The sequence below is a fragment of the Arachis ipaensis genome, chromosome B08, assembly GCF_000816755.2.
Source record: "Arachis ipaensis cultivar K30076 chromosome B08, Araip1.1, whole genome shotgun sequence".
NCBI classification, from domain to species: domain Eukaryota; kingdom Viridiplantae; phylum Streptophyta; class Magnoliopsida; order Fabales; family Fabaceae; genus Arachis; species Arachis ipaensis.
In genome coordinates this window covers 10,762,984-10,778,586 of record NC_029792.2, presented here as the reverse complement: position 1 = coordinate 10,778,586, position 15,603 = coordinate 10,762,984, and positions in this window count along the sequence as shown.

Sequence of the window (15,603 nt, the reverse complement as noted above, 5' to 3'; positions counted from 1 at the left end):
AAGATTCCATAAAATAATGAACTTTGCCTAAATTGGAAGTTTAGTGTCCCTACATTTTTATTATTTTATTTTGATCGATCCATTAGCCGCTGCTGCGTTTGTGTATTAAGGTGGAAGGAATTCTTGTTATCCCGTCCTCTCAGAAAAAAAAAATAAAAAAAAATAAAAGGGGAAACAATATAATGGGAGAGATTCACGTATAGAAGAATGCGATGTATATTATTTGAGAGTTAGCTAGATAAACAGACATTGTGTCAATCTATGTAAATGTTATCTTATTTAATCGATTAAACCACCAAAAATAATCATAAAAGATTGATTTGATAACAAAAATAATCATAGAAATCATAACTCTTCAAATATCTATAATTGATTAGTTTTTTTTGTCAAAAATAACTAAGGTTGATGTAGCTTTAATAGAGTGGTATACGTGGACCGTTTTTTTTATTTTTCTTAATTGAAATCCAATTTTTACAACGTAAAATCATATCCGAGCACAATCATTCGTTGTTCCGAATTACTCTACAGGAGAACCCTGAATTAATTTATTCTCATAGAATTTGAGTAATGTCAAGGAAAGAAGTAACTACAAGCGAAGGAAGCAGATTTTCAAGAGCTTCACATTCGAAGATGAAGAAGAAAAAAATTCTGGATGGAAGATGTTACTAGGTGAGTATGTTGTCTTGTTGGAATCTTTGACAGTTACTAATCCTGGAAGATGGTTTATTCGTTGCCCATCTTTGAAGGTATGGAACATTATTTATGATAGTTAGACAAATATAGGGTTCTTCTGCATTTCTGTTATTTTGATTTTTTGGCTTCTGTAGAATCAAGATTGCAATTATTTTGTTTGGGTTGATGAAATTGATGGGGGATAGCAAAGTTTGGCAAGGTGTTTGATTAGAATACTCAATGAGTATGAATATGGTGTTGCTAATCAAGATGTGACGATTGCTCCAATAGACCACAGGGAGAGAAATATTAATATGGCCATGAAGGTTGAAAAGAAGATTAAAGGTGAAATCAAAGTTATGAGAGTATGGCTTGTGTTCGTAGTTATTTTTGTCAAACAAAGCTAATCAATTATAGACATATGATAAGGAGTTATGATCTTTTATGGTTACTTTTGTCAACGAATCAATCTTTTATGATTACTTTTGGTGGTTTAGTCTATTTAATTATTTTAATTTGTATAATTTAAAACCATTATATATTTTGGTATAAATATATATATAATTTAATTTATTTTTAATCTGTGTTCCTGAGTGATAAACCTGACTTATTGTATAGCTTATTCTGTTTAGAGTTGAGTATGGGATGGATACAGTATACATCGACTTTAAGAAGAATAGCCAGCAGCCATGGACATCTGTAAAGGCACTCCGATATTGATCTTTTTTTTTTCTCAAAGATAATAGGTTATATTTCATTAATTATTAAAAAATAAAATACAAAGATATCCAAAAGCAGAACAGCATAATAAAAGATGGGGATTTCCCAAAAACACTACACTGAAGGTATTCATCCAACGGTGTGTGGTCGAAAAACGAAGAAAAATCTTAAAGAAGAAATAATGATAAATCAAATTGAATGCAACTAAGAGCTTGTCTCATGGAGATGACGACCTAAACTGGGAGTTCTTTGGATTTCACGAAACAACTTGACAGAGCTTGCTAGAATGGCAGACGGTATAGAAGTAGAACCTTCAAAAATCAACTGGTTGCGAGCTTTCCAACAGTTCCAGCAAATGATGGCAAGCAATTGAGGATTACGGTCAACATTCTTCAACGGGTTAAGTATCTCTATTGATGCAGTCCACCATGTCCAAAAGTCGTTAGAACTCTGAGGGGGAAGACAGTCACGAAGATAACTCTGAGACCATACGTCTTTAATTCTAGAGCAATCGATCAACAATGAGTGACTGTTTTCGTTGCTTCATGACAGCAAGGACATATTGGTGATATAGATGGGATGCGGTGATGAATCTGAGCAAGCACCGGAAGTCGGCCATGGAGAGCTTTCCAGATAAATAGCTTAATTTTGTGAGGCAAGTTCAACTTCCATAGATCAATCTACGGCTTTTTCTGCTGCATATAATTAGGGCAAAGCTCCAGAAGCGGATGGTAAAATAAATAGCCAATTCTGTAACCTGAAGATGTATCATATTGCTTGGATTTGTTCAAATCCCATTGCAATTTGTCCCTACTCTGCTGAATTTTAACTGACAAAATCATGTTTGCAACGTCTTGGGGAAATAATTCTTGAATGAGATTCTGATTCCAATTTTTATCTTCAGTAATTAGATCTTTAACTCTTGGAACCAACTCAGAAATAGCCTGTCTATTTGGCATGTCAAAAATCATTAAAGGATACGGAGGAGGCAGCCAAGGATCCTCAAAGGTTCAGATATTCTCACTAGTACCCACAGCCCAATTAAGACCTTTTTCAACAATCTTTCGGCCTTCCAGTATGCTCCTCCATCCCCAAGAAGGTAAGACTCCAATTTCTGCTGTTATAGCATTACCATTGCTAAAGTATTTACCTCTTAAGATTTTGGATAATAAGGAAGTAGGCCGTGTTACAAGTCGCCAAAACTGTTTGCCTAAAAGCGCCAGATTTTGGATTCTGAGATCTTTAAATCCAAGGCCTCCTTCTTTTCGTGGGCGAGTCATAGTGTCCCAACTAATCCAAGCCATCCTCCTTTTAGAACCTTTTTGTCCCCACCAGAACTGAGAAAGTAGAGAGTGAATTTCCGAAATTAAACCATCAGGCAACTTGAAGCAAGACAATGTATAAATAGGAATAGCTTCTCCCACTGTCTTAAGCAATACGTGTCTACCACCTGACGAAAGAAGATTGCGCTTCCACCCTTGGATTCTTTTCCGAACCTTTTCTTTGATCATACTAAAAGAAGTCTTTTTCGATTTAGAGACTGTAGAAGGCAAACCAAGGTATTTATCCTGAGCCTCAATATGATTAATATTCATAGAGTTAGCCAGTAGTGTACGAGTAGTGGAAGGAGTGTTGTGGCTAAAGAATACAACAGATTTATTAAGATTTACCCTCTGGCCACTGATGCTTTCATAAGAATTCAATAAATGCAGGATATTTGAACATGCTTCAGGATTAGCCTTACATAATAAAATGGAATCATTAGCAAACAGGAGGTGGTTGACCTTGGGACATCACCTATGTATCTGAAGACCCTGAATTAGTCTGTTTTGTTCTGCCTTGAGTAGCAAGAAGGAGAGACCTTCTGCACAAAAAAGAAAAAGATAGGGGGATAGAGGATCTCCTTGTCGAATACCTCTATTTGGTTTGAAGAAATCTTAAGGTTGTCCTTCCACAATAACATAATAAGAAACAGTTGTCACTAATTCTCAAATCCACATGATCCATCGGGAGTCAAAACCAAACCTCTCCAATATAAACCAAAGAAAGTGCCATTCCACCCTATCATATGCCTTACTCATATCTAATTTTAGCGCCATTTCATTTTCGAAACCCCTTTTTTTGTTCTTCAAGTAATGCATACACTCGTGAGCAATTAGGATATTATCAGAGATTAATCTGCCTTTAATAAAAGCACTCTGCGTAGGGCTAATTAGTCTATTCATTATACCCTGAAGCCTATGTACAAATACTTTGGAGATAATCTTGTAAAAGACTGAAGATAGGCTTATTGGTCTTACCTGAGTCATATCTTTAGCATCAGAAATCTTGGGAATAAGACAGATCTAAGTGTGGTTAAAACCCTTCAATATTCTGCCCCCAGAAAAGAAGCTCCTAACTGCTCGAAACACATCACCACTAAGTATGTTCCAGAAGCTTTGAAAAAATTTTGCTGTCATACCATCATCTCCTGGAGCACTTTGAGGATGAATGCTAAATGTTGCGCGTTTCACTTCCTCCATAATCACTAGTCTTTGAAGCCTATGGTTCATGTGAGCTATAACCTTAGGTTCAAAATCAATAAACAGAGGTTCAGGGTTCTCATGACAAGTGGAGGAAAAAATGTCCTTGAAATAAGATTCAGCCACAGAAGCAATACCAGCATTTGAAGTAGCCACTTCACCATCACTGCTAGTTAGTTGCCAAATTCTATTCCTTCGGGTTCAGTTTCTAAATTTCTGATGGAAGAAAGCTGTATTCTGATCACCAGATTTGAGCCATTTGACTCTAGACTTATCTTTTCAATAAGATTCCTCATTTTGCAATGCTTTTTCAAGTTTGTCCTCTATTTCTGAAATGATGCCGCCTCCATGAATTCCTGCTAAACGAAGTTCCTCTAATTCCGACTATAGTAAATCAATCTCCACCTTCGAATTAGATCTGTGTTCTTGCTGCCATCTGACAATCTTATGCCGACAACGCTTTATTTTTTGAGCTAGGATATACATGGCTGAACCATCAATCTGTTCATGCCAAACCTCTCTAACAATCTGCCTTATTTCATCATTGGAACACCATCTTTTTTGGAATTTGAATCGGCGTTTAGATCTCTCAGTTCTCGGATTAGAGTCTAGGAGAAGAGGGGCATGATCTGAGCTTGATTCTGACAGTCTAAGAACCGTTGCATTGGGATAGAGTTGCTGCCAATCAACTCCTACCAGGAATCGGTCTAGTCTTTCCTGTATCAACTCATCACCCCTCTGTCTATTTGACCAAGTGAATGGTCTTCCGACCATACCAATATCAATCAGGGAATTATCATCAATAAAACTATTAAAGGTTTCAATAGAAGAAGGAGATTTAACACCCCCACCTTCTTTCTCCAATTGATTAGAAATGGCATTAAAATCCCCCATTAACACAACCTTACCATCGAACTGTTGGGTGACTGAAGTTAATTCAGTAAATTGAGCCATTCTATGTTGATCATTTGAACTGAGATAAACACCTAGAACACCATAGGGATCATTAGAACCAGCTGTCAGAACTGATGCCGCAATGAAAAATCTACCATGCTGTAAAATCTGAACAGTGCAACCATCCCTCCATGCCATTGCTAAACCCCCTGATAATCCATCCGGATCTACAATAAACCATTCCTTGAAACCACAAGATCTTAGTTTTCTTTCAACTTGTCGAGATTGATTTTTTGTTTCACAGATAAAACCAACCTCGGGGGAGTAGGATTTGCAAATCCCTTTAAGATTGTGGATTGTCAGGGGTGTCCCCAAACCCCGACAATTCCACGAGAGCAGTTTCATATTTCTTTGGGTGCCACTTGAAGGCTGGCACCCTCCACCGTCATAGCAATTATATGAGGGTTCTGAGTCTCTGATTTGTTGCTCATGGTGTAGAAAAAATCAGAATTGGTATTCAATGATTCCAAAGAGACATAAGATATATGGAATAAGTGAATTAGAAAACGGAATGAATTAAAAGAGGAATGAATTGGGAGAGAAAACGAAAATTAGGGAGCTAAGTGGAAAAGAAATTAAGAAAAGAAAGTAGAAGAAGATGGAAAAGAGTTTGACGAAGAAAAGACAAAGAAAGGTGTAACCATGGAGGCGGTGCAGTAAAATTCTAGCAGAGCGTCGGACGCTAGATGAGGAGTACGTACTCCCACAAAAAAAAATTGACATAAGTATTGATCCTAATAATACACAAAACGATAAATGAAATTGGAAACGTAATGGGGGGATATTTAGAAGAGAAATGATAAGCCAGTGAATAAGTGTTTTTTTTTTAACCAACTAATAGGGATAACAATTTGAGTTGATCCGACATGTTTCGCTCTGAATGGGATGAGTTTTTCAATGGTTGACTGGAATTTAGAGCAAGTGAAGATAATATCTTGTGATAATTGTTTAGATATGGGTAGCTAGATTTATCTTAGTTGTTCGAGTTTATACTCATCTTATTCCTATGAATAATAATCAAGTGATTTAGAGTCATATATGGCGATATTTATAACAGATTTTTAACGTCCTCTTCAACATAAATCTTTTTCTTCTGATTATTATATATTTTTGTCTGATTGTTATCTCTTTTTTTTTAAATTTTTATTTTTTTCTTTGATTTCATTGTGTTCTCTTCTAATTGTATTTTTTTTTTCAGATTTCAATATGCGTGTATTTTTTTTAAATCGAACCGTGTAATTAAAATCGTTTAGGTTTTACGTGTTCTAAAATAATGAATGATTCAAGTTCAAATTAGTTGAGTGAAAATGATTTTTTAGATTATTCTTCTAAATCAAATAAAGTGGATGAGGTTTTGATCGTTATTAATTTTATCTAGTTTTATTCTTCAACAATTTTGAATTGAATGAAATGAAATCTAATGCAATTGAATAAAGTGATAATGAATAATTTCATTTTTTTTTGTTAAAAATCAGTGTTGTTTATGAACACCATTTTTTGTTTATTTGTTATTACACAATGATGTTATTTTGATAATATTTCGGTTCATTCTTCAACAATTTTAAATTGAATGGAATCTAATGCAATTGAATAAAGTGATAATGAATAATTTCATTTTTCTTTGATAAAATCAATGTTGTTTATGAATTTGAATTTCGATAGAATACATGAGTTTTTGAATTTATAGAATGCACAATTTTTGGTTCATTTGTTATTACACAATGGTGGTGTTGTGATAATATTTCGGTTAATTTTTTAATAATTTTGAATTGAATAATGGAATGGAATGCAATTGAATAAAGTGATAATGGATAATTTCATCATTCTTTACTAAAATCAGTGTTGTTTATGTTAGGAAATTATTTAATTTTCTAATTTATTTTTGGGCAATACATATATTAATTATAATCACAAATTATGCTATTTCAAATTAAATAACTTATATAATGATGATCTCATTTATTATTATAAATGCTAATTGAATAAGTCATTATTACTTTTGATTTAGAATTAAATGAGAATAAAACCGGATATTATCTTTTGTTCTTTAGATAATTATCTTTTGGATTTTAGATATATTATCTTTTCGACTTTAGATACTATTTTATTTGGGCTTTAGGGTTTAATGGGTGCCTTGCTCAAATATAAATAGGCCTTCAGTGTTTCGGTCCCCAATATACCAAAACCGCATTTGTCGCTCTTTTCCCATAAGAAGAGTCACAATTCAACCGCCTAGAAATACAGAAGACTTTGGTTGAAAAAGATCGAAAGAACCACAAAATTCAAATTCTTCCATCAATTTTCGACTCTTATGAATAAAGGTACGCTTTCGCATTATGTTATATTTTTAGTGATTCAATATGAATAATTTAAATTATTAAAATTATTTATTTCAACAAATAGTATAAGAGACATCCATAATTTAATCATCAAAATATTCAGTTTATTATTTCTTTTGAATTAATATATGTATATGCGTACGTCGGATACATTTGGAATTTTTTATACTGTAAAATTATATACATATATATTTTTTAAACATCCTTACGTGGTTCGGTTTATTGCAACTGCATATATATAATTTACTATGTGCCTGCATTATATATATATATGCCATTATGGGTTAGTTCTCTTTCTGTATATATACTTGTACTATTATAGTATTATGTTATATGTACATATTAATAATAAAAAAAATAATTAATTGTTACATAAGAAAATTAGTAACAATTTAAATTATTATACCTATCTATTTTATAAAGATTTGGTTTTGGAATAAATTGATTGAATATTATGCTACTAAAGTAGCCTTTTTTGTGAAAATTGATTTATTTAAAACATTAGGAATATGGTGATATGTAATTCATGTGAATATTGATCGGCCTAAAGGAAGGTCTGTATTTAGCCGAATTACATACACATATTAATGATAAATACATATTTGAGTAACTAATTAAGAATAAAGTAATGCTTATTATTTATGCGAACAATAATTGGCCCAAAGGAAGTTTATTGTTTGGCCAAATAATAAGCATTGCATACTTTTGTTTATTTTCTATTAATTATGCGGTCAATAATCGGCCCAAAAGAAGATTATTGTTTGGCCAATTAATAGAAAATATATGCGATAATAAATAGGTTGCGAAGTTTAAGTTTTCATGTGCGCATTAAGTCGGTTCAAAGAAATGCTTAATGTGTGACAGAAATTTTGACAATATTTGATTACTGCAATGAGAGTATCACTTACTGAGGATAAAGATGCCAAACAATTCCTAAAGGATGTTGAAAAATTCTTTACTAAGAATGAAAAGGCGGAGGCAAGTAGTCTTTTGAGCAAACTTGTCTCCATGAGGTATAAAGGTAAAGGGAACCTAAAGGAGTACATTATGGAAATGTCTCATCTTACTTCAAAATTGAAAGGACTAAAGTTAGAGTTGTCTGAAGATTTACTCATGTATTTCATTTTGATTTTCCTTCCTGCACACTTTGGGCAATTCAAAGTGAGTTATAACACTCTGAAGGACACTTGGTCCTTAAATGAGCTTATATCTCACTGTGTGCAAGAAGAAGAGAGGCTACAACAAGATAAGACTGAAAGTACTCACATGGCTTCATTTTCTCAGTATAAAAGAAAGTGTGATACTACTGCGGATGTACCTTCTCAACAGAAAAAGACTAAGAAATAGGATCAAGTTTCAACCTGTTTCTCCTGTAAGAAGGTGGGACACATGAAGAAGGATTGTACCAAATATGCCACCTAGCGTGTAAAGAAGGGTATAATTCTTACTTTCGTTTGTTCTGAGACTAGTTTAAGTTATACACCTGTTGATACTTTGTGGGTAGATTCTGCTGCTACTACTCATGTAAGTATTACTATGCAGAGTTGCCTGTGGAGCCGATCGCCAAGTGATGCTGAAAGATACATTTATGTGGCAGACGGCAATATAGTTGCAGTCGAAGCTATAGGAACCTTTAGATTATGTTCCACGATTGGATTTTACTTGGATTTATTAGAGACATTTTATGTACCGTCATTTAGACGAAATTTGGTTTCTGTTTTTCGTTTCAAATCAGGTTATTTTTGTTCATTCGAAAACAATAAAGTCAGTCTTTTTAATAATTCGAATAATATTTGCTCTAGTCATTTGGTGGATAATCTATATAGGCTTGACTTAAATTCCTATAATAATGAAATACTACAAACGGGTACAAAACAAAAAATTAAATGAGAATTTGGCATCATTATGGCACAAACGCCTAGGTCACATCTCTAAACAGAGAATTCAGAGGCTCGTGTCGGATGGAATTCTTGGACCCCTAAATTTGGCGAATTTTGAAGTCTGCATTGAGTGCATAAAGGGGAAAAGGACAAACGAAAGAAAATTAGGTGCCGAGAGAGCTAAAGATGTCTTAGAACTGTTACATACCGATATATGTGGCCCATTCCCTACTGTCTCTTGGAATGGACAACGGTACTTTATTACGTTCATAGATGATTACTCTCGTTACGGATATCTATATTTAATTCATGACAAGTCCCAAGCCTTGAATGTTTTCAAGTCTTTCAAAGCTGAAGTTGAACTTCAACTTGGAAAGAAAATTAAAGCTGTCAAATCTGATCGTGGTGGTGAATACTACGGAAGATATGACGGTTCAGGTGAGTAATATCCCAGGTCTTTTGCTCTTTTTCTAGAGGAACGTGGTATTGTTCCGAAATACACCATGCCAGGCAAACCTAGCATGAATGGTGTTGCAGAGCGAAGGAACCGAACTCTTAAGGACATGGTGAGAAGTATGATTAGTCATTCTTCCTTACCTGAATCACTCTAGAGAGAAGCCTTAAAGACCACAGTATACATCCTTAATAAGGTGCCAAGCAAAGCAGTTAACAAAACCCATATAAAATTTAGACTGGGAAAAGGCCCAGTATAAAGCATTTGCATATTTGGGGATGTCCAGCTAAGGCGTGACCTTATAGGCCGCATAAAAGAAAATTGGACTCAAGAATAATTAGTTACTACTTTGTTGGTTACGCTGAGTGTTCACGGGGTACAAGTTTTACAATCCTGCATTAAGGTCTATTTTGAAACGGGAAATGCGAGATTTTTTGAGGATGTTGATTTTGGGGGGAAAGAAATATTAGAAATGTTACTTTTGATGAGGATTCTGTAACTGACAATGATCAAGTCTTTGTACCTATTATTATTCAAGACGCAATTATAGTACAAGAGCACAATGAGAATCCTACTGTAGATCCAGTTACAGTATAAGAGAACAATGAGAATATCGTTGTTGCTCAAGATACTGCTACAGCACAGAAAAATAATAAGAGTCCTCCTCAATCCCAATCCATATAGCAAGTTCAACAACCTCAAGAAGTGTCATTAAGGAGATCCAATAGAGAAAGGAGAAAATCCATCTATGGTCTCAAACAAACTTTCCGTCAATGGTATCACAAGTTCATCAAGTCATTACCTCATGGTTTTGAGGTAAATATCATAGATGAGTGTGTATACCGTAAGTTCAGTGGGAGTAAATACATCCTTTTGGTCTTACATGTTGATGACATTCTACTTGCCAGTAGTGATATAGGCTTGTTGCATGAAACTAAGAAATTTCTATCGAACAAATTCGAAATGAAAGATCTTGGTGATACCTCTTTTGTATTAGGAATCGAGATACTAAGAGATCGCTCTCAAGGTATTCTTGGATTATCACAAAAGAACTATATCGAAAAGATTTTAAGTAGATATGGCATGAAAAATTGTAGATCAATGGACACACCCGTAGCTAAAGGAGACAAGTTTAGTCTCAAGCAATGCCCCAAAAATAATTTTGAGAAGACAGCAATGCATGATAAACCTTATGCATCAGTATTAGGGAATTTAATGTATGCTCAAGTCTACACACATCCCGATATATCATTTATAGTGGGAGTGTTGGTTAAATACTTGAGCAATCCGGGCATGGATCGTTGGATAGCTGTTAAACACGTAATGCGTTATTTAAAGAGAACAAAGAATTACATGCTTACTTATCGGAGATCAGAAAATTTGGAGATCATTAGGTACTCTGATTCCGATTTCATGGCATATGATTGCGAAACTTTGTCACTGAGTTTTGTATAGTAGATGACATTAAAAGGTCATTAAAGATATTTTGTGATAATAAGTCAGCAGTACTATACTCCAATAACAATAAGAGCTTGATAAAATCGAAGCATACAGACACCAAATTCTTAGTTGTCAAGGAGAAAGTTTAAGAAAAACAGATTTCCATAGGACATATAGGAACAGAGTATATGCTAGTAGACTCAATAACCAACGAATTGATCCCTAAATTCTTTCATGAGCACACTGCTCGAATGGGAGTCAATATTTGTGATGCCTTGGTCTAGTGGGAGTTTATTTTATGCTATATGTCCTATGACAGATATTGAGTTATTTTTCTGCAGAATTAAGTTGATGGTTTATTTCATGTCATGTGAAATGTTCATTTTGTAATATTTGTATTGTGTTTGATCTCAATAAAATTTTAAAGTTGTACCAGCTGGAAATACACATGCATGAGATCACTTGGCATGTAATTTCTATATTACTCATCCAAATTTGATATATGTTGTTAAGTATATTAGGATGGTGATTGTCGTGGTTTAGTCACGACATTAATGTGATAAAAGCTGTGGTAGTTCCATATCTAATGTATGAGACAGACCATATTGTTAAAGTAACGAGAGAAATAGCATTCAGATACGCGCATAAAGTTTATAAGATGTGATTATGTCAAGAAAGAATATATGTATAGCTCAAGTGGGAGATTGTTAGGAAATTATTTAATTTTCTAATTTATTTGTGGGCAATACATATATTAATTATAATCACAAATTATGCTATTTCAAATTAAATGACTTATATAATGATAATCTCATTTATTATTATAAATGCTAATTGAATAAGTCATTATTACTTTTGATTTGGAATTAAATGAGAATAAAACCGGATATTATCTTTTGTTCTTTAGATAATTATCTTTTGGATTTTAGATATATTATCTTTTGGACTTTAGATACTATTTTATTTGGGCTTTAGGGTTTAATGGGTGCCATGCTCAAATATAAATAGGCCTTTAGGGTTTCGGTCCCCAATATACCAAAGCCCCCTTTGTCGCTCTTTTCCCATCAGAAGAGTCACAATTCAGCCGCCTAAGAATACAGAAGGCTTTGGTTGAGGAAGATCGAAAGAACCACAAGATTCAAATTCTTCCATCAATTTCTGACTCTTATGAGTAAAGGTACGCTTCCGCATTATGTTATATTTTTTGTGATTCAATATGGATGATCTGGGTTATTAAAATTATTTATTCCAACAGTTTATGAATTTGGATTTGGATAGAATGTAGGAGTTTCTGAGTTTATAAAATATACAATTTTTGGTTCATTTGTTATTACACAATGGTGTTGTTATAATAATATTTCGGTTCATTTGCAGTCCAGGTGTGTTATCGATGAACAATTTGTCCCAAAGATTGAGATGACTTTTAAAACAAACTGAATGGAATAGAATGGAATCTAATGCAATTGAATAAAGTGATAATGAATAATTTCATTCTTCTTTGTTAAAATCAGTGTTATTTATGAATTTGAATTCGAATATAATGCAGAAGTTTCTGAGATTATAAAATGTACAATTTTTAGTTCATTTGTTATTATACAATGGTATTATTATAATAATATTTTGGTTCATTTGCAGTTCAAGTGTGTTATCGATGAACAATTTGTTCCAAAAGTTGGGATGACTTTCAAGACAAATTGAATAGAATGGAATATAATCTAATGTAATTGAATAAAGTGATAATGAATAATTTCATTCTTTTTTGCTAAAAAATTTGGTCAATATTTATCAGTAACATCAAGTGAACTTCAATTAACATACAAATGAAGCGAAATTAGTTCAGATTATTTGAACAAGCAGTCAAAAAGACTCAATCATCAACAAAAATACATCAAATTCATTTCTAGATCCAAATGAACCTCAATTAAACTAAGAAATAAACCGAAATTATTTAAGGAATAAAAAATTTGGTCAATACTTATCAACTGCATCAAGTGAACCTTAATTAATACATAAATGAACCGAATTAGTTCAGATTTGAATAAGCAGTCAAAAAGACTCAATCATCAACAAAAACACATCGAATTCACTTCTCGATCCAAATGAACCTCAATTAAACTAAGAAATGAACCGAAATTACTTAAGGAATAAAAAATTTAGTCAATACTTATCAGCAGCATCAAGTGAACCTCAATTAGTTCAGATTTGAACAAGCATACAAAAAGACTTAATCATTAAAAAAATACATCGAATTAATTTCTGAATCTAAATGAACCTCAGATAAACTAAGAAATGAATCGAAATTATTTAATAATGGCACAAAAAAAATCAGAACCAATAAAAATGTTAGCAAAATATTGGTATTGTTCGAAAGAGAAAGATAATAAAAAAGAAAAAGAAGAAGATGTAGTATCAGGAAAGAAGAAGCGACGGCAATGAAACGATTTTTCATATTAGAGTGCAAAAAGACAGATAACATTTTTTGGAGTTTCAGACACGTGTGCATGCTCTTTTAATGAGAATGATTTATGTTGATATTGAGCATGCTTAATTGGACTTAGATAGCAATAAAATTTAGATGAATAGCAAATCTTTATTACTATATTTACTGTAAATATACACCAATAAATATTTGAGATAAATTATTGGATTCCATGAATTTAAACCCTTTTAAGATTGCTTAGAATTTATAATTCGATAACTTTAGTTATATTTAAAACTTACATAATCTTTTTAGTACTTTATAATTTTATTTAATAAGTCATAAATTTTATTTCATACAAGAGGCATTATGGGACTGGGTGAGAGGGTAAATTTGTATGTGTTTGGATTGTGATTTGTTAAACTGAAGTTTTTAATGAAAGTGATTTTATAAAATTGATTTTGAGTAGAAATAAGTTTGTGTCAACATGATTTATGTTTGGCAATTCTATACTAAAATTAATTTTGATAAAATAAATATTGTTTGGATAATAAAAAAATTAATAAAAAATATAAATAATAAATAATAAAAAAAGAACTCATATAAAAAGAAATAATAAGAATTCTATAAATAATACAATAATATGTATAAAGGATAAAGTTGGTAGAAGAAAAATAAATGTTAAATGTAAATGGCTAAAAACTGGTTTTGTGACCAAAATAACTTCTGCGTTTATAGAGTGAAAAATTAGCCAAACTAAAAATTGAAACTTTCAAGAAGCTGTAACATGTTTTTCCTCTTTTAACGTAATTGGCAAACACACCCCCGAATTATAAGATACACTCGGATTTAAGTTTGAGGCAAAATTATTAATGTTTTAAAAGTTACTAGGTTTTACAAAAAGTTACTAGGTTTTATTTTTAAATAATAAAAATATATTTTAAAACAAAAAGATCATGTGCACACAAAAAAAAAAGTCACATGTATTTGTATTACTTAACTAATTTTAATATATATTTTATATTTGTCAATGTGTTATATTTCAAATGGTATAATTTCTCTATACTCAACTAAGAGGTTGCAAGTTTAAGTCTTTCTATCTTTGATAATATATATTTATTTATTTATGCAAGTGATGGATTTAATAGTTAATTTTTGTATACATAATTTTAAAATATCCTAAACCAAATACAAAAAAATCTTATAACTAACAAATAAATTATGAAAAAACACAATAAAGATGAACAACAACAGCTTAGAGAAAAACAAAAAAAAAAAAGCAGCAAAAGAAGAAAGAGGAGTTGAAGAAAAATGAAAGAAAAGAGGAAAAAAAAAGATAAGACTGACCTATTTTTTAGGGTTTTCGGTGCTTAATTAAAAATTTAGTTGACTAATAATTTACTCACCTAATTGTTCAGTTGAAAATAATTGAAACATATACGTTGATAACATTTTTTTTGTTCTCCTTAAAATATTTTTTTTTGTGACTATTCTCTTCTCCTTGAAATATGAAAAAAAGAAACAAATAGTTAGAAGGTAATTATGTGGATAAAAATAAAAAATTATATAAAATATTCTGAGTAGGACTTGCATACTACACTGTATCTCACTTGAAATATGGGACCTATGCACAAAATATATATAAAACTTTTTACTGTATTACCAAATAAAGTTTATGATCATTCAATTTTATTCTTTAGTTTCTTACTTAAAATAGAGAATGTCATTCATGAATCATGCATGCATAAAATAAAAGCATTAACTTCCAGACTGTTAGAAAGGTCCTATATATATCACAGAATCATCATTATCTTCGCTTGTAAAAGAGTAAAGCTTCACAATATAATATACTACTCTTTCATGACATATGCCTTTTCGGTTGTGTTCAAAATTTCCTTCTTAGTTTCGTATAATAATTTCAAGTGAAATGAGATTTCAATGATTATCAATTTCATTGCAATTGTTTTAAGCTCTCTTTTTTGTCTCGTGCATAAATATTCTAAGTACTAAGTCCTTAGCATAGTACTTACGTTAGTTACGTACTTCTACTTAGATTCATTTTGTTTGGCCACGGAATTCTCGTAGATCAGAAGCGCCAGCATATACTTTTGGTAATTAAAAAGAGGAAATTACTGCAGAATATAATCTCCCTGATGTAATGACGTCCTCTGCAAGTAATCAGATTCCATAAAATTTAATGTAT